We start from the raw sequence: 20,624 nt of genomic DNA, 5'->3' as shown, positions 1-20,624 counted from the left end.
CAAGGATAATCGTGGCGAAACTCCTGAACTTCAGAGAGAAACAGAGAATCCTTCAACTTGCGAGAGAACGTAAGGAGGTATACTTTAACAACCGGCGCATTCATTTCTTCCCTGATTTTAGCGCGGAGCTGCAGAATGCTCGGAAAGCTTACACGGATGTGAAGCGAATGCTGAGAGATCGGGAAATTGAGTACTCCTTTGCATACCCTTCCAAACTTCGGATCCTTCACAGAGGCAAAGCAAAGATCTTTTCCACGCCATCAGAGGTCAAGAATTATATTGACTCCCTTAGCAAGGACACAGAAGATCCCACTCCTGAATGAGAATTGAGACACTATTATTCTAATGGCCTTCATATAGAGGAAGACCACAACAAGTAACAGGATGTTTTATTGTTTTCAGATTTCAGTTTACTGTTGTTGACGGTTCCTCTAGTACGCAAAGTAGCTTAATACTTGTATTAATAGCTTAACTGTTTGTTCAGTTCTGGCTCATAAATAAGTTTAATGCCAATAGAATATATTAATACTTGTTTTATATATGTTATACACTTTCATTTTACTCACATAATATTGAAGAGGGAATATTCATATGCTGAATCGGTGAATATATGGCTGGTCAGCGTTAGCTACAAGTTCGGTAGCAAAGGTTAGTAATAAGGCAATCTATTTTGCCTCCCCCCCCCCCTTTTTTTTTTCTCTATTTCTTTTTCTTTGTTGTTGTTGTGTTGTTTTATGTCAACATTTTTTGAATGGTTAACTTTTATTTTATTCCCTATTTTTTCATGCAACAAGACTTACCCCCTTCATTTATATCATTTAGAGGTGATAGAAAGTTTAGTGTGTGGAGTTCTCCCCCCTATTATTTTCGAGATCATATTGAATGGCTAGTATCCTAAATTGTGTATCTTGGAATGTTAGGGGTTTAAATAATCCAATTAAAAGAAAAAAGGTACTTTCATATTTGAAAAGGGTTAACACTGATATAGCTTTTATTCAGGAGACTCATCTTACCAATCAGGAGCATAGAAAACTCAGGAGAGAATGGGTTGGCCAGGTCTATTACTCATCATTCTCATCTAGTGGTAGGGGTGTAGCATTACTAATCCACAAAAAATTACAATTTAATTTGATCAACACACACTCTGATAACACTGGGAGATATGTAATTGTCGAATGTGAGTTGAACAGAGAACATATTACCTTGGTAAATGTTTATGGTCCGAACCATGATGATCCAATTTTTTTTAGCAAACTAATATTACGATTAGCTACTGTTGAAGGCAACTGCATTTTTGGAGGTGACTTTAATCTAGTTCTAGATCCTTTGAAGGACAGATCTTCAAAAAAAATCCTTAAGTCAAAAGCAGCAAATATTTTGAGTCAAGGCATGACGGACTTGGGGCTGTATGACGTTTGGCGCAATCTCTATCCAGAGCAAACTGACTATTCATTCTATTCAAATGTGCATAATGTTCACTCAAGAATAGATTTCTTCTTAGCATCAAAATCATTAGCCCACCAAGTGAAGGACTGTATTTACCTCCCTGCATCCATCTCTGATCATAACCCTATTAAGCTTATGTGGGAAACAAAAGTGATTTTACCCTATTCCAAAAACTGGAGATTTAGAACGTACATGTTAAAGGACCCAGACTTTATCCGGCATATGTCCACCCAGATTCAAATTTTTCTTGAGGCTAATGCTAACTCAGCCTCACATTCAGTTATATGGGAGGCACTTAAAGCATTTATGAGAGGACAAATTCTTTCATTTGGGTCTTATAAATCAAAGGAAAAGAGAACTGTTTTAGTAGAGTTAGAAAAAGAAATAAGATCACTGGAATTAGAACATTCAATGACTAATAATGAGGAATGTTTGATGCAACTTACTCAAAAACGGGTCTTATATAATAACATGTGCACCCAGAAGGTTGAATCTATTATGGCCAGAACAAAATATCATTACTACGAATTTGGAGATAAAACTAGCAGATTATTGTCATGACAAATTAAAAAAGAAGAATCAGATCGATATATTCACTCGATACAATCAAATGACGGAAGACATATACATGACCCTAAAGAAATTAATATTTTATTTAAGGATTTTTATGAAACCTTATACAAAACTGATCATAGTCAGGGAAATACCAATGCTAAATTCTTTTTAGATAAAATACAGTTACCTAAGATCAGTGAGGAAGATAATAAATTATTAAATTCAGATATAACCGAAAATGAGGTACTTAAAGCTATTGACGCTTTGGGAATTAACAAGACCCCTGGACCAGACGGTTTTCCAGTAGAGTATTTCAAATCCTTTTCAAACATATTATTAACCCCTTTAACTAACATGATTAGAGAGTCACTTGAGAGAGGGTCCCTGCCGCATTCCCTGGAATTGGCAACAATAACGTTACTTCCTAAAGTGGGGAAAGACAGACAAAAATGTGGGTCTTATAGGCCGCTAAGCCTCCTTAATGCTGACTACAAAATTCTGACCAAACTGTTTGCCCTAAGATTGGAAACTGTTATACCTAAAGTAATACATCCAGATCAGACAGGATTCGTTAAGAATAGACAAGGCTCTGACAATGTTAGAAGGCTATTACACATAATTAATATCGCTCAAAAGCAGAAACTATCAATGTTTATTCTGTCTATGGACGCCGAAAAGGCTTTTGACAGGATTGAGCCTACTTTTATCTTCGCAACTTTAGAAGCCATGAGTTTTGAGTCTAAGTTCATTGGATATTTAAAAACTATATTTAACTCTCCTAAAGCACAAATATACACCAATGGTATTATGTCAAGCACTTTTACATTGTCTAGAGGTTGTAGGCAAGGCTGCCCTATATCTCCCCTATTATTTGCATTGGCTGTCGAACCCCTTGCTATTGCTATTAGATCCCATACCAATATAAAAGGAATTAAAATTGGCTCTAACGAACACAAACTTTCCCTTTATGCAGATGATCTGTTGATATATCTGACTAGTCCACAATCTTCTCTTACACCCTTGTTACAAGTTTTTCAGGAATACAGTGATACATCTGGCTACAAATTGAATTATGACAAGAGTGAAGCATTGCCTATTAATATACCAAATGAGTTAAAATATATAGTTAAACCACTAACACTGTGTAGTAATGGGTTTAAATATTTAGGTATTCACATTGATTTAGCACAAGATGATATGTTCAAAAAAAACTACTCTATACTTCTGGACAGAGTGAAAGATGACATGCAGAAATGGAAAGATTTACCCATATCATTAATAGGCAGAATAAATGTTGTAAAAATGAACATCTTACCTAAATATATGTACAAATTTCAGTGTCTCCCCTTGAACATTCCTAAGGCATACTTTAAGGAACTAAATAAAGTATTTTCAAGCTTTCTGTGGAAAGGCAAAAACCCGAGAGTAAAACTTCTTAAACTTCAAGCACCATATAAGAAAGGTGGGCTGAATTTTCCCAATTTTAGACATTATTATTTAGCTTCGCAATTTCGGGCTATATGGATCTGGCTCCACCCTGATAAGGTTGATACTAGATGGACAGATATAGAACAGTGGGAGATGAGTTCCATCCCACTAAGCGTTGTTCCTTTTTTGGGGTCAAAAAGTTATTTATCTACATTCACTAAAAATAAATTAATACTTAATACATTTTCTACTTGGGTAGAATCACATAATCTATGCAGCTTTAATACTGTCCCACTTAGACATTTACCTTTTTATGAAAACCCTATTGTTCCCCCTGGTATTGTTGATAGCACCTTAAAAGCATGGGTGAGTAAAGGAATAAAGACACTGGAGGACTTGTATGCCAATGAGTCCTTAATGAGCTTTGAATTGCTATCCCAGACATATAATATTCCTAAACATAATTTTTTCAAATATTTGCAAGTCAGACATTGGGTCAAAGAGATCACCTCTAAGACATTTCCCAGAATTCCAACATTATCGCCGTTTGAAAATGTCATGTTTAACAAGATTGTGTCCTCTCCGAGAGGTATTGCTTCAATAGGATATAGTACATTGACAAACAGTTTTAAGCCATTTGATAATGTGGTCTTGAAGCAGAGATGGGAGGGAGATCTTGACTGCACATACAACCTGGTAGAGTGGGAAAGTGTTATGGAAAGAATGCAGACTACTTTTATATCCACCAAACATAGACAAATCCAATTTAATATACTGCATCGAACATATTATACTCCTCACAAACTCCACATGTTAAACACTACTATACCTTCCAATTGTCAAAGGTGTAAAACATTTGAAGGCAATTTACTTCATATGCTTTGGAATTGCCCCGTATTGAAGGATTTTTGGGAATATATAATTAATATATCTTCAAAGGTTATTGGAATCCCAATCAATTATGATCCTAGAGTTTGGATATTAGGGGATACTGAGTCATTAGATTTGTCTCATCATAAAAAATATTTCATACTTTTGGCTGGTACAGCTGGGAAAAAATGTATATTAGTGAACTGGAAGTCGACTCATTCTCCTTCTAGAAAACACTGGATCAACGAGCTCCTTTCATATTGCACCCCTGAAAAAATCCTTTTCAATGTCAGAAAATCACCAAAATCTTTTGAAAAAATTTGGGGCTCTTTTTTGGAGCATTTACCTTCTCTTATTGCAAAATAACTAATAATTTTTTTTTTTTTTTTTTTTGTGTGTGTGTTGGTCTGTCTTTCTCTGTTTCGGTTTTTCTCTTGTTATTGAAGAAAAATGTTTGTAATGTTTGATTATACAACATGTTTTGCTTTACATTACAGTTGAAAATAAAACTATAAAAAAAGAAAAGAAAAGTGCCCTCTGCAAATGAGGGGGCAGACCACCCTTATGAAGGAAACTCAGAAGTGTATCTGTGGATTTCACAAGGTTACTTCAATTAGCATAGTTCAAGTAGCATAAATAGATAGATGTGTAATATCAATGTGTCTTTGTATCTAAAATCACATTAGGAAGACTGTATAATATTTATGTCTGGTGTATCTTTATGCATGAATCACAGGTTCATCCACCAGTCACAGTGGATGCATCACAGAGCACCCCTGCCCTAAGCACGCCTTCCATCAGTGATGTGTCACGTCCTGCGAAGATGCCAAAACTGACATTGTCAATGGTAAGCAGACAGGCATCACTGCAGACATTGAAACATCTCGAACTTTACCTATATTGTGAGGGTTTTGTTATCACTGACTATGACAAACCTTTTCAGTTCGAAAAGTCAAGGTTTGGAGGCTCACATGTGGCAGCAGCAAAACCCAATTTGAGCACCCAGAGGAAAACCTCTCAGGTTAATATAAAAGACATCATGACTTTATCATGTCATCCTCACTTCATCACTGTATCATTAAAAAAATGAAATCACATAATTTTATTTCATTTAAAAAATTGCAATCCTTTTAGGAGATTAATGTTTGACTCCACAGACATTAGAGCACTCCAGTTCAGCCGCAGCTTCATGCCCACCCTCTAATCTTCGTCCTCCTCCTCCTCCATCCCCCAAACCTCATCGGCCTGTCATCCAGTCCTCCTCTGCCTTCTTCATTCCTCCACCTCAGAGATTACAACGCATCAAAGAAACAGCAATGCCATCGACTGTTTCTGAGTTTGCTGTTGTGAGGAACCCAGTAAGATGTCATTCAAAATATAAACATTCCTTGGTCATTTAATGCTCTCTTAGCTTTATTTAAACCAGTGTTTTTGATCATATCTGCAGGTCTCATCTCAGCCAGAAGACACTGTGGATCTCCCACTACTGTGGCCACAGACAATGCCACAGCAGGACCAGAAGTGGGTATCGGAAGCACTTTTTAGAGTTGGTGCAAAGGGAAAGATGGAGCTGCGTGAAAACCTACAGTTGTGGTATCACCCCCCACCGCCAGCCCTGTTGTACCACCAAGCTCCAACACCTGATAGATTTTTTTCACAGCGTCTCTTGCTCTGGATGCCATATAGGCTGTGGAAAGTGCGGCTCCAGTGTACTAACCCTGCATGTTCCAGACATCAGCTATGTGGTGGTGGTCTGCACAGGAGGGTACGACAGGTGTTAGATATCGACAGATACTACAACCTGGTGACAGAGACTCTGATCTGCACCAGGTGTAGAACCAGCTACCTGTCCTGGAGTCATGCAGTGCTGCAGCAGCTGGACCTGGCCCATCGATCTGAATTCAGGGTCATCCTTACACGCAAGTAATTATTTTGCAGTCATATTTACTCATGTGCTATCTTTTTTGATAATTTTTTCCTACAATAATTTGATGCCTAAAAATAAAAATAATTATACCTTTTTTTTCAAGGTATGCCTGTGACATTCGGGTTCTTCGCTTGTTGCGTGAGAGGGGCATGGGGAACGGCCCAGTGAGGATAATCGGCCAGCTGAGGGAGAACCACAGTGAGGAGTGGTTGAAGCGTGTGGTTCGGTATACATCAGAGTGTGTGGCTTTTTTGGAAAATCCTGGCCTGCATCCACTGCACTTCCAGGAACCACCACCACTTGCTACAATACCCAGCTACAAATGGCTCCTCACTGTATACAGTCAGGACATTCTCAACAGACTCAATCACATCAAGGCCAGCATAACTTCCACATATGGATCAATTTTAAAAATGGATTCAATTAAGAAGGTCAGAGGAGCTGCTTTAATGACTGTACCCTCATCTATAATGTATTGTTACAACAAAAGAGCTGTATTTGTCATTGTTACTGATTTGGATGCATGTTTTATTATTTGCTATGCTTATTTTTACTTTCATATCACCAAGAAGTTAAGTGGTCCTGCGAAAGGTACAGCACAGTGGCTTACATCAGTAGGCAATGAGATAGGTCAGGTGCTGATGAGTGTCCTGACTGCGAATGAAGGGGCTGGGTTAGACTCCATGGCTGCAGGGCTCATGAAGCAGTACCAGAGAGCTGGTGTTGATCCTCCCGCTGTCATTTATGTGGACTGTGACTGTTGCAAGGAGGTGGGAGAGACAAAACTGAAGAGGCGGTTCAGCGGCTGGCCTGATGTCATTGTCCGCCTAGATATTTGGCATTTTATGAGGCGTCTAGCAGTAGGGTGCACCACTGATGCCCACCAGTTGTACCCTACTTTTATGGCTAGGCTGTCATCCTCTATTTTTGAGTGGGATGCAGGGGATCTCACTCTGTTGAGAAGGGCCAAGCAGGAGCAACTCACCCAACAGGGCTGGCCTAAACTGACGGAGGCAGAGCTGGACCATCACATAAGTAAAGATGAGCTGCTCCAACACTGCAGGAGGAGAACACGAGGAGAGGAAACCACTATCCGCCTCCTTGATATGCTCATCAGAGAGCTCATGGGTGGCAAGGGCAACGATGCCCTTGATGTTCCTCTCCTTGACAGTGTGAGAATGCAGCACATCTGGAATGTACAGAGGCGACACGTAACCTGTATTCAGGACCCTTCAAATGTGCCACTCTACACAGAAACTGGAACCATAAACAAGGGTGGGGTGGTTCTAAAAACGTATCGGTGTGCCAGAGGCTCCACCTCTCTGGAATCATTTCACTGCCACTTGAACAGATTTATTCCAGGTTTGTCATGACAGAATATACCACAACTTACCACGATTTCCTGTTTATTTAGATATTTGCAGTTAACACATAATATTTCTCTTTTGCATTTTCTCAGAACAATTTTTGGCTTTCTATTCCTTTTTTTTAGGAAACAGCGCAAACAGCCTGAACTTCCAGATCTATCTCCTGGAAGGTTTGTTACGCTGGAATCAGGACCGGGCTGCAGCTGCTGTTGCAGGTGGAGGTTCAACTCTGCGTACTTACACAGGGGAGCTGATTTACTCTGTCAATGAGAACTACAATAAGTTGTATGGCAGAAAATTGGTCCCTAGCTTCACTCCACCTGCAGTGTACACAGGTAAAGATATTTTGATAAAAGCGGTTCACAATGCAGCATGTTTTTGTTAAAATTACAAGTGCTTTTGGACAACAACGTCATTTTGACAGATCAGAGAAAATTTATACCTCTGTAATTTTTGTACAATGGTTTCTGTGTTCTAGGTGTCAGGGCAGAAAATAAAGAAAATAAAATACATAGTAGAATATAGAGTAATCCTGTCTTTTTATGATACCCTCTGAATTATATATATTTTTCTCATGCAGAACCTGACAACACAAATATTTATTGCATTTTAAAAGAAACCTTTCTAAATATTGTTCTCTAAAAACATTTCCTGTTACAAATATTTCCTCAGGGGAGCTCATTGGAGTGCAATATTTATTGAAGCAGAATAGTCAGCCCCTGGAGGACATGTGCCCTACCTCTGACAGAACCTCTCAGTTGGTGGAGGAGATAGACGTGGAGGAGCAAGTGGCAGAGGATGAGGGTTTTATTGATTTCTTTGGAGAGGAAGCCACAGTGGCCATTTTTGTGGTATCAGAAGACTCAGTCCTTTCAGGTCCACCAGTTCTACCAGCTGCACCAGTGCACAGTGCCCAGGCTCATTCAGCTGCAGTGCTGCCCAGTGTCCAGGCTCCACCAGTGCCCAGTGTCCAGGCTCCACCAGTGCTCAGTGTCCAGGCTCCACCAGTGCCCAGTGTCCAGGCTCCGCAAGTGCTCAGTGTCCAGGCTCCTTCAGCTGCAGTGCTGCCCAGTGTCCAGGCTCCACCAGTGCCCAGTGTCCAGGCTCCACCAGTGCTCAGTGTCCAGGCTCCACCAGTGCCCAGTGTCCAGGCTCCGCAAGTGCTCAGTGTCTAGGCTCCTTCAGCTGCAGTGCTGCCCAGTGTCCAGGCTCCACCAGTGCTCAGTGTCCAGGCTCCATCAGTGCTCAGTGTCCAGGCTCCACCAGTGCCCAGTGTCCAGGCTCCACAAGTGCTCAGTGTCCAGGCTCCTTCAGCTGCAGTGCTGCCCAGTGTCCAGGCTCCATCAGTGCTCAGTGTCCAGGCTCCATCAGTGCTCAGTGTCCAGGCTCCAACAGTGCCGGGTGTCCAGGCTCCATCAGTGCTCAGTGCCCAGGCTCCACCAGTGCTCAGTGTCCAGGCTCCATCAGTGCCCAGTGTCCAGGCTCCATCAGTGCTCAGTGTCCAGGCTCCATCAGTGCTCAGTGTCCAGGCTCCAACAGTGCCGGGTGTCCAGGCTCCATCAGTGCTCAGTGTCCAGGCTCCACCAGTGCTCAGTGTCCAGGCTCCACAAGTGCTCATTGTTCAGGCTCCAACAGTGCCCAGTGTCCAGGCTCCACCAGTGCCCAATGTCCAGGCTCCGCAAGTGCTCAGTGTCCAGGCTCCTTCAGCTGCAGTGCTGCCCAGTGTCCAGGCTCCACCAGTGCTCAGTGTCAAGGCTCCTGCAACTACATCAGTGCCCTTATCAATGGTAAGATTTCCTTTTCTATACCAGTTGTCACTCATCTAACCATTCAAAAATCCCACATTACCTAACCAAAAGTTATATATTTACAGGCTGTTGATGAGCACTGCATTCCTGGAATGAACCGGGTGGATGCGTTGGCGGAGTATCTGGTGGAGCTGCGCACACAGACGAGCCTCACCCTTACCAACCAACAAGTAGCGACCATTGTGGGTTTGTGGCAGAACCTGGACCAATTTGATAAAGACAGGGTGGTGTTTATGCTGCTCGTCATCAAGATAGGCTGCTTACAGGACGTTTTAGGTCCCCCAAAAAGAAAGCTGTCTTCACTCCTGGTGTTGACAGCACAAAAAGGTGTGTTTTGGGTTCTAGTGGCTCTCCTGCACAGTGGCCTAATTGCTGTCGCCTTGTTGAAATGATTTTCATATGGTTATGTAACATCCACCGAAGCCCCAAAAAACAGCAGACAGAATCTCTGTCGAGATGGGATCTCATTCTCCGTGATTACAGAAGAATTCGGCAGCTAATCCTGAGCAATGGAACAGTGATGAGCCAAACAACACTTCAGCTAGTTGAGGTAAATCAGAGGACCCTTACAACTTGGCATAATAACCGTTTAAAGGGTCAGGAGGTTTCAGTGCTGTTGCAGGGGCTGCATCTTCCAGAGGCACGTCCAGTGGCATTGGATGCTCTGCCTCCAGCACGAGTACAGCCTATTGTGCCTCCTCAATATAGCCACCAGTTGCATAACTACCACATGCCACCAGACACAGCTGGACAGGTAAAGACAAAGGTTAGAAAGATCAAGCCCTCAGCTGCGTGTACATCTGCCACAGCAACTTCATTTGAGCCATCAGCTTTACACCCCCAGCGTTCAGCCACGTTCAACCAGCTAAGGACAATTTATCCCAGGTTGACAGCACCTCACCCATTGGTTCCTGACACTCCCACTGGCCCTGTTTTGTCTCCGATGTTTCTGTTGCCCTGCCCAGCCCCGTTTTCCACCATTAACCCTGGAGCAATTTCCTCTGACCCACCTGCAAATGACACAGCCACCCCAACCAAACGATCGTACAATCGTACTGTAAAAGCAAATATGTGCAGAAAGTGTGGCCAATTTCGTACGCAAGAAACTGGCCATAGCCAGTACAAAGGCAAAATATTTTGCCCAAATAAAGAAACAATTACTAAGGAGCAGTGGTTACAGAATATGAGAAAATAACACACTTGTTTCTGTGTGATGCAATTATTTTGCTGTCTTGGTTTTTTTTTTTTTTTTTTTTTCTTTATCTTCCAGCTAAATTTAATGTTAAAGTATTATACTGTGCAATTTTTTATATCTTAGATTGTGTAAAGGAAGCAATATTAAGGAGAATACGAAAATGTGTATATGTGAGTATGTATAACAATATGTATAATGCATAGGAAAATATATAAGAAATATTAGACAGTAAACTATTATTATAATTATCATACAAAGTTTTATGTGTAGAGGAAGCAGTAGTAAGTAAAATACCAACGTTTGTATATTTTTATAGCTTGTATTTTATATAGACTATACAAACGTGAAGAGGTCTTCACTGATGATCTGTCTCTGGGGCTCATCCAGCTTGCTACCACCTTGTCGGTTCACATCCACGTAGGTGCACGAAAAGGTCACGACCGTCACCGGTATTCTATCGCAGAGGCAATGTTGTAGCTAGTGTGGTTTATCTGAGGTGTGATCATTGCTGGTTGAAATCTTTCCCCCGATATCCCATCGGGATGATTTGAAATACAGTCGGCTTCGACAGTTTTTGCCGGTCTCTCTGGACGCTTCTTGAAAAAGATAGTTTTGCTTCGTTTTGTTGGAGTGGCTGGTTGTTGGTCCTCGTCAAAGAGGTGTCTACAGATCATAGCGTGCCGGAGCCAGAAGATTTGTTGTTTTGTCAATATGTTCTCAAGACTTCGCTGCAGGTATCGTTAAACTACAGCACAATTACAGCTCACCGCTACCCATCGTAAACAGGTTGGGCCTGTCTGTTCCGGTGGGCTCTCAGTGGTGCTAAATCATCAAATGAAGAGGATGGGATTCAAACCCACACAAACCAAGGTGTGCCGAGCACAACGGATTAGCCTTGCATCGCCTTAACCACTCGACCACCTCGTCACTTTCCGTGGTCCTTTTATTTAACACTCCCGATTCAGACCATCAGCTCATTAGTAGAGCACTCAGTGAACTGAACTGAGTGTGTCAGATAAGGAGGACACTCAAAAAGTGCAGAGTGGGGTCCCCAGGACCGAGGATTACTGCTAAAGGAGCCGAACGACGAGAATGGGATTCGAACCCACGCGTGCAGAGCACAATGGATTAGCAGTCCATCGCCTTAACCACTCGGCCACCTCGTCATTTTACGTGGCATTTTCTATTTAGCACTCCTGATTCAGATCATCAGTTCATTAGTAGAGAACTCTAAGAACTGAACTGAGTGTGTTAGATAAGGAGGACACACAAAAAGTTTAGCATGGGGTCCCCAGGACCTGGATTAAGGTCCGGTGCTAAAGGAACCGAACGACAAGAATGGGATTCCAACCATTGCACAGAGCACAATGGATTAGCAGTCCATCGCTTTAACCACTCGGCCACCCCGTCCCCTTGCTGACCGAGACAGGCCATGCTGCGGACCTTTTCAGCTGCTGCTGCCGTGCTTTCAGCAGGCTGTTTTGAGCACAGAGGGAATAGTGAATGAGCCGTCTTTTACACACCTCTAATCTGTTCCGTGGAAACACGGTGCAGCAACCCGTGCCAGGAGACTGTTTGTGCGTCATGTTTAAAGCTTGCTGCCACCTTGTCGGTTCACATCCACGTAGGTGCACGAAAAGGTCACGACCGTCGCTGGCATTCTTTCGCAGAGGCAATATTGTAGCCTATGAGGTTTATCCGAGGCGCGATCATTGCTGGTTGAAAACTTTACCCAATACCCCGCCAGGATGACTTGAAATACAGTTAGCTTTGGCAATTTTTGCTAGCCTCTCTGGAGGCTTAGAGTTTTGTTGAGAAATATAGCCTTGTTTCGTTTAGGGGTTTTTTTCCTCGCCAAAAAGCTGTCTACTGATGATAGAGCGCCAGAGCCAGAAGGCTTGTTGTTTTGTCAATATGTTCTCAAGACAGGTATCGTTAAACTGCAGCGCAATTACAGATCACCGTTACCCATCGTAAACAGGTTGGTCCTGTCTGGTCCGGTGGGCTCTCAGTGGCGCTAAAGCTTCCAATGCGTGTCGAGCACAATGTATTAGCCTTCCACCGCCTTAACCACTGGACCACCTCGTCATCTTGCGGGGTTTCTTTATTTAACACTCCTGATTCATGTGCATGTGGATGCATTCTTCGTCTTTTGTTTCAGCCGCCGAGGGCCTGTTTTCCACTGAGGCCCTGCGCCAAACTCAATATGACACACAATCGAACGTTAGTAGTAACCTCCGATTACGGCCGAATGTGGATTCTGCTCGGACGACGGGGCACCGGTACATCCTTTGTAGCTTTAGCTTATTAGCCAAACGCTACACCAGTTTGCCATTTCCCATGAAATCATCCTTGATTTCCATAAGAAAGGTGCCCCAAATTGGTGGAAAATCACAACTCAACCATACGCTGTCCAAAGCATTGAACCGCCTTCACGCGGCAAAACAGAACATGTTGTTGGCCCGCACTGCTGGGTCAAACTGCGCTTCCTAAAAACAGATTGGGTCAAAACTGACAGAAGAAATCTCTAAGCCTGCTTTAAGCCCTACCCACGGGACGGGTTGACAGTCTCGCACAACGCGAGAACCTCAGTTTCGCCTGTGTAATTTGGGGGGCGATGAAAACTGCATCCGACTAAAATTACAAAAAAAAATTTAGGACTCTAATGATGTTTCAGATGTAACTTTTCTCATCTCTGTTGTTAGGTTGTCACCATCTCTGAGACTCAAAGTGTCAGAAGTCGCCTAAGCTGGTTTTGCAAAATGGAGGTCAAGACTATGCTTTCAGGGATCATTTCTATAGTTTTTAACTAAGAAGTGTGTTTCAAAAGTGTAGTGTCTCCCAAACTACGATGATGAGCTTTGATATTCTTTTCTGAGCGTGAATCGGGTGTGGAGTAATGGTTTATTCCCTATGCTCCACACCATTGATGAACGTTCTGTGTGGCATTTATGCAGCATAGAAGAAGAGAGTATGATCAGAGTGGTCTTTGAAAATTGTAAATATCAGATTAACAATCTTGTGTATAGCTGCGATTGACTGTTTGGCTCATAATTGGTGTATATCTGATGAAACTACTTTTTTTATCTTTTTTTTGTTGTTCTTTTTTACATTTTTGTTGGTGGGTGTCACCATCCTTGAGATTCAGAATGTCAGGATAAGATGTCAGCTGGTTCTATCAACTTAAAGTTGCCATAAAATGCATTGAGAGAATATTTTAATTTGTTCTTTGATGTCTACATAGAAGGTAAATGGCATAGGAAAGGGCAAACAATCTCCAGAAACGGTTTTACAGGACCATTTACAACCCTAGGATTTGTTCCTAGAATGAAATGCTCTGTTATTGCCTTTTTTGGAAGCTTCATGAATATTAATGAGCTCTGCTCCGATTGGCTGTTTCACAGAGCTGCTCATCTCTATAGCTGGCACATTGATAAAAAATATATATTTAATTAGGAGCTCTAGCCGCTTTTAATATGTGGTTTGTTGAATCTTGATGAACTGCCTTTAACTGAAAATTGATTGTTACAATAATGCGTTACTTACACACTATTGTGCTGTTTAAATACTGTGCAGTTGCTTTGACACAATCTGTATTGTAAAAGGCGCTATATAAATAAAGGTGACTTGACTTGACTTGACTTGAATCTGCCGTTTTGAATCGCAGACATTTTAGTCTCATTACTGTGATCCATGTGCTCTGTGTAAAGTTATAATGCAGAGGGAGCTCTTCTTACCACACAAGTTCAGCTGCTTCTCGGTGATACTCTGGATCTGTAAATCATTCGCCATCATCAGCGCAGTTATTTCTCCATCATTCACCATCATCAGCACAGTCATCTCTCTGTTTATGTGGTAAGTGATATCTTTTGTACTGCAATGTAACAGGCTAGTGCTAGCATTAAGCTAACCGTGTCCCTTCAGTGGCTTGCCTTGTTTTACTGATGTACTGACGTTACCGATGATTGGGCGATGCAAATGTTGGAGGCGTAACTATTAACGATCCCGGGACTGTTGCGTAACAGTCGGTGTTATGTTGGAATTGACATATAAATCTAGTGTTCTCAAAAGACCACCGAAAAATAGAAGATTTATCCTTATCCTTATATAGATTTATCCTTGATTTCCATAAGAAAGGTGCCCCAAATTGGTGGAAAATCACATCTCAACCATACGCTGTCCAAAGCATTGAACCGCCTTCACGCGGCAAGACAGAACATGTTGTTGGCCTGCACTGCTGGGTCAAACTGCGCTTCCCAAAAACAGATTGGGTCAAAACTGACAGAAGAAAACTCTAAGCCTGCTCTAAGCCCTACCCACGGGACGGCTCGACAGTCTCGGCACAACGCGAGAGCCTCCGTTTCGCCTGTGTCATTTGGGAGCCGATGAAAACTGCCTCCGACCCGGTGAAGGAAACCTCAACCAGCCCGGCTAGCTCAGTCGGTAGAGCATGAGACTCTTAATCTCAGGGTCGTGGGTTCGAGCCCCACGTTGGGCGCCTCTGTTGGCTCTCTTTCTTCCCAACAGGGTGGCGGGCTCCAGCGTGCCCATTCGCCGCACAGGCTAAGTGGATTTTGCGAGCTCCGGAAACATCTTTCAAAACAGCCTGTTAGTACGTGCGATTCTAATCCCTAACCGTAACCCTTGCTTTTACAACCGTGATCCGGCGGCAGCAGACACACAGCGGCTGTCTCTGTGGCGCTACCTGGAGCAGGATCGTCTGTTTCCACGGCCGTCTCCTCGTCCAATCGCCGATCTCGCCGTCCATTGTGAGAATGGACGAGAGCCAATCGCGTCGCTCGCCATCCATTGTGAGAATGGACGAGAGCCAATCGCATCGCTCGAGCTCCATTGTTAAGAGCCACTCACCATGCTTAGTTTCATTCTAAGTCAGGTTCAAAAATCAGACGAACGGAATATAGGATAACTTTTCAAAGTAAGTAATACATGTTTTCTACTTTCTTCCTCTCTGTTTACAATGTTCTCAATTGGTAACTCGTTACGTTTTCGTCCGTCATTCATCCGTGTTTGGCGTTCACAAACTTTTGACTCGCGAATTGCCCATAATGAAACACTGTTTAAATGTAATCTAACTTTCTAAAGTCCATTTACTCGTTCTTAAGTTCGATTTAAATGGGGGGAAAACGCGTTTCAGCTGTAAGTGCAGTCATCCCTTATGACAATTTACCTTGTTTTTACTATAGTAAAAGCGTAGTAACCATGTTGTGTTTTTGGCTGATCGATTACAACTGTATGAACACAGTCTTACTATAAAGGAAAATCTGAATGAACAGCAACAACAAAAAACGTTGTGCTTGTGTTTGTCGTCATTTACCATGGCTTTACTATAGTGAAAGTGTAGTAATCATGTTTTCTTTTCATTACTTGCCTATAATCTCACATATTTAACACAATTGTGCCTGTAATCGTACTTATTAAACTCAGTTTACTCGTTCTTTAAGTGTAAACACAGTCTTACTATAAATAAAAATATGAATGAAAAAAAAAAACAAGTCATTTACCATGCTTTTACTATAGTGAAAGTGTAGTAATCATGTTTTGTTTCCATGATTTGCCTATAATCTTACATATAAAACACCATTTGCCTGTAATTTTGCATAGTAAACACATCTATTCTATTTAAAGTTTGATTTGGATTTAAAAAATATGTTTAGTTGTAGACATTGTCATTTCTAATTAACATTTAATGTGCTTTTGCTATGTGTGAATGTAGTAATCAAGTTTTGTGTTTGCAGATGGATTACTATTTATATAAACACAGATGCAAATAATAATTTAAATGAAAATGCAATGTTATATAGACATCCCTTACAAAAATTAACCATGGTTTAAGTAAAGTGTACTTACTATGTTCTTTGTTTTTTTGTTTTTTTCTCAGATTGATTATCATATGTATAACCACAGCTTTTAACTAACAATGTACTTTATTTTACATTGTCATTAATACATGCTATATGTAGTTACTATAGTAATAACAGTAAATTATGCATAATTGGATGCAACTAACTGTAAACCAAACAAAACAATAATCTTATCCCTATCGTAACTGCATGTAGTAATTTCATATTCAAATCTTTATATGTATAATTGTAGTGTAACACCTTTAAATGTTTAACCTTGTTTTGCTTTGTTAGCAATAAAATAATATTTAATTGTTGTAATGGGTGCCATTATTTAGTCAGCTTGAATATATATCGTTGTATCATTATAAAAAAATTAAAAACATTTGTGTAGTTGTCCAATACCTGCAAAATGCACATTACTAACTATTATTTCACTATTATATTTAGATGAGCACTAAGCCAAAGAGCCACAAGGTCATGGGTGAAGGCGAGTGGATGGCCAGGTTGAGGACTTTTGCCAGCTCTGGGGTTTGTCCGTCTGGAGGCAACAGACCAGCACCACAGCAGCGGAAGTGGCACAACCTCTACCAGAAGGTAAAGTTACCTGTATCTCATTGTAGAATATGAATGTGTACATTATTTGTCAAACATTTTTACACGTGACTGTGTTTAATGTTTTTGAAAGAAGTGTCTTTTGCTCATTCAGCCTGCATTTATTTGATCAAAAATACAGAAAAAACAGCAATATAATTTGTACTGCATATTTGTATTTATTTTGTTATTTTTTAATGAAAACTGTGATACGTTTTGCAGAATTCATTGATGAATAAAAAGTTAAAAGAACAGCATTAATTTCTCTTTTGAACAGTCCTGTATTTTCTATTTTATTTCTAATGCTGTTCTTTATTGAACTTTTTATTCTTCAATGAATCCTAAAAAAAGTATCACAGATTACATAAAAAAATACATTAAGCAGCACAACTGTGTCCAACATTGGTCATAAATTAAATTCTAAAATGATAGCTAAATATTCAGCGTTGATGACAGAAATAATTTAAATTAAAGTTTATGGAACTATAAATTTAAACTGTGATGACATTTTACAATATTACTGATGTTTTCTTTATTTTTATCAAATAAATGCAGGATCGATGAGCATAAGGCACTTCTTTCAAAAAACATTAAAAATAGTGATGTGTCCAAACTTTTGACTGATCCTGTATTTGTGTTTCCTTTTATTAAATTTTGTTTTGGTTTTTTATAGGAGAACTGCTTGGTGTTGACTACTTCCTGAGTCAGACTGGACAGCCCCTGGTAGTGGACCCTGACTCAGAAGAGACAGAGAACCTGCTGGAGGATGTGGATGAAGGCGAGGATGAAGAAGACGAGGGCTTCAGGGAGGACCAAACACTTGACATTACTGTGTCAAGTCTTACCGATGACCCAAGCTTCTCTCTGTCCTCCACTGTGCCTCCTTCACGCCAGGTGCCTCAGCATCTCCTGACGAGTCTGTGGTATGTAAATATCTTGTTGTATGCATGTATGTAATTGTGTTTCATGTAATATTGTTACATTTCTAGGAAAATATATATTTATATGTTTGTTTATTTTGTTCCACTTCACTGTACTCATAATGTTGTTCATTTCTGTTTTTTTTTTTTTTATATTTTTTCTCTCAGGCTTTGGATAGTGCTGGTGTGCTGGACAAAGTGGACAGCCTTGTGGAGTATCTTGTGGAGCTCAGGAATCAGCCATCTTTGGCTCTCACCAACCAGCAGGTCAGTTTCTCTACTTTTTCTTCTTGACCTGTCATATGTTGACACTACCACTTGTTTTGTTTTCTCATTTGCCTTGTATTATATGCTCTCTCTGCTTAGGTGGGCAATATAGTTGGCAGAACCTGCTGGATTACGATAAGAAGAGAGTGATGTTTGCTGCCAGACACCAGAGCAGGCTGGACACAGGGTCACTCCAGGGGTGGAGAGCGTGAAGAGGCATACATTCACCACCACTGCCCCACTTGCTCAGTGGCCAGATTGTTGTCGCCTGATAGAGACCATTTCAAGCTCTGTGCCATCCATAAGAGTCCAAAAAAGAAAGGGGATAAAGTTTTATTTATGTGTATTGTTTTGTGCTTTCTGTTCTTTTGCACTTGCAATGAATGCACTAGTGCCATGGACATTAAGACAGTTTTATTTAAAAGTATAGTTTTGTTTTCTGTTCTTTTGCACTTGCAAAGAATGCACAGTAGTAATTAATATTTTAAAGTTTTATTCATTTGTATTGTTCTGTGCTTTCTGGTTTTTTTTTTTTTGGACTCACAAAGGCAAACAAGAGCCATTGTCATTTTAAAATTTTATTTATGTGTATTGGTCTGTGCTTTCTGTTCTTTTCACTTGCAATTAATGCACAAGAGCCATGGACATTAGATGGTTTTATTTATATGTATAGTTCTGTTTTCTGTTCTTTTGCACTTGCAAAGAATGCACAGGAGTCATGGACAATAGAAAGTATTATTAAGAGGTATTATTCGGTGTTCTGCACATGCAACATAACTATAAGAATAAAAATGTAAAAAAAAAATAGAATAATGAATAATTGGCTATGACTGATTGAAAAATAAAAGTTTGGTCATGATTAAATAACTCTTTTTGTATGTCTTTGTTACAGTATCATTAAACGGTTATAGGCCCTTTTAAAAATGTTGATAAATTTGGGGATTATTTCATAAATAAATTGACTATTTTTTGTACTATAAGTTTTAGAACATAACTACAGCAGCAATATATTTAAACTAAAAGTGCAAAAACTCAGAACTGTGAATAAAATATCAATAATCAGTAATATAAATCTAATAAAGTATTAATTTGTCATTTCAGAAATTATTTCATCCATTTGGACATCATTTATGTGATAATTACTGATAAATAAATCATTCAGTAAACACTTCAATGTATGGCAACAGTGTAATATGAACTGGAAAGCTTGTGATCATCCTTACTCCCGTATAAATGTACAGAAAAATAGAGAAAACATTTTTTTTCAGATAATTTATTGTAAATATACACTCCAAAAACATTGCTTTGAAGGAAAAAAGAGATAAAATTTCCTTTCATTTCTTTTCTCCTCATTTTTTTCCTTTTTTCTCTCTTTTTTCTTTCTTTTTCTCTTTTTCCCCCTTCTTCCTCCTCTTTCCTTTTCTTCCCCCCCCTTAACAGACTATTGTTCCCCAGCTTTGGCGCAATCGGTTAGCGCGTTCGGCTGTTAACCGAAAGGTTGGTGGTTCGAGCCCACCCAGGGACGTGTGAAATGCCGGTGTTTTGCACGCGCGTCAGGTGTCCACTAACGCCTATGCCGTTCTTAGGGTTGCGAGGCACAGCTTTCTCAGGGCGTTTATCCTGTGCACCTTCAATAAGCTGGCTTGTTTTAAAAGAAGTCAGCGGCGGGTGTTTGATGAACATTTTCACCAGCTCGAGTTTGCTGTGGCATGTGGATTCATTCTTTACTGATGATCTGTCTCTGGGGCTCATCTAGTTGACATGGTATCCGCTGACATTCGGCTGAAGGTGCTGATCCACCATCTGCTCTTGGTACGGACTGGATCCGGGGGACTGCAGTGACCATCTGATCGGAATACAGAATGGATCTGGCGGCTACGGTGACCTCAGAATAAGAAGAAACAGACTAATATTAATGTAGATGCAAAAGTTCCATGTTGCCACAGTGTCAGATTGGAGAGGATCTGGTTTTCACAGTCTTGCGTCGATGGCCGTCCAGGTGAAGAGGTCTTCACTGATGATCTGTCTCTGGGGCTCATCCAGCTTGCTACCACCTTGTCGGTTCACATCCACGTAGGTGCACGAAAAGGTCACGACCGTCACCGGTATTCTATCGCAGAGGCAATGTTGTAGCTAGTGTGGTTTATCTGAGGTGTGATCATTGCTGGTTGAAATCTTTCCCCCGATATCCCATCGGGATGATTTGAAATACAGTCGGCTTCGACAGTTTTTGCCGGTCTCTCTGGACGCTTCTTGAAAAAGATAGTTTTGCTTCGTTTTGTTGGAGTGGCTGGTTGTTGGTCCTCGTCAAAGAGGTGTCTACAGATCATAGCGTGCCGGAGCCAGAAGATTTGTTGTTTTGTCAATATGTTCTCAAGACTTCGCT

At 40.8% G+C, this 20,624-nt stretch overlaps 5 non-coding genes across 5 annotated transcripts; all 5 read left to right on the top strand.

Moving 5' to 3' along the window:
- The first annotated feature begins 11,047 nt into the window (after positions 1-11,047).
- LOC141307936 (U4 spliceosomal RNA) lies at positions 11,048-11,188 on the top strand. The gene has a single exon (XR_012346861.1). It is a non-coding gene; the product is annotated as a U4 spliceosomal RNA (small nuclear RNA).
- Positions 11,189-12,254: 1,066 nt separating this feature from the next.
- Positions 12,255-12,395, top strand: LOC141307884 (U4 spliceosomal RNA). The gene has a single exon (XR_012346809.1). It is a non-coding gene; the product is annotated as a U4 spliceosomal RNA (small nuclear RNA).
- Positions 12,396-13,367: 972 nt separating this feature from the next.
- Positions 13,368-13,583, top strand: LOC141307792 (small nucleolar RNA U3). Its single transcript, XR_012346719.1, has one exon. It is a non-coding gene; the product is annotated as a small nucleolar RNA U3 (small nucleolar RNA).
- Positions 13,584-15,021: 1,438 nt separating this feature from the next.
- On the top strand, positions 15,022-15,094 carry trnak-cuu (transfer RNA lysine (anticodon CUU)). Its single transcript has one exon. It is a non-coding gene; the product is annotated as a tRNA-Lys (tRNA).
- A 5,251-nt stretch (positions 15,095-20,345) lies between these two features.
- On the top strand, positions 20,346-20,486 carry LOC141307935 (U4 spliceosomal RNA). The gene has a single exon (XR_012346860.1). It is a non-coding gene; the product is annotated as a U4 spliceosomal RNA (small nuclear RNA).
- Positions 20,487-20,624: the final 138 nt, after the last annotated feature.

The sequence above is a fragment of the Garra rufa genome, unplaced genomic scaffold, assembly GCF_049309525.1.
Source record: "Garra rufa unplaced genomic scaffold, GarRuf1.0 hap1_unplaced_002, whole genome shotgun sequence".
Lineage (NCBI taxonomy): Eukaryota > Metazoa > Chordata > Actinopteri > Cypriniformes > Cyprinidae > Garra > Garra rufa.
The sequence above is the reverse complement of the archived record's forward strand: the minus strand, read 5'-3'. Positions and strand labels throughout refer to the sequence as shown.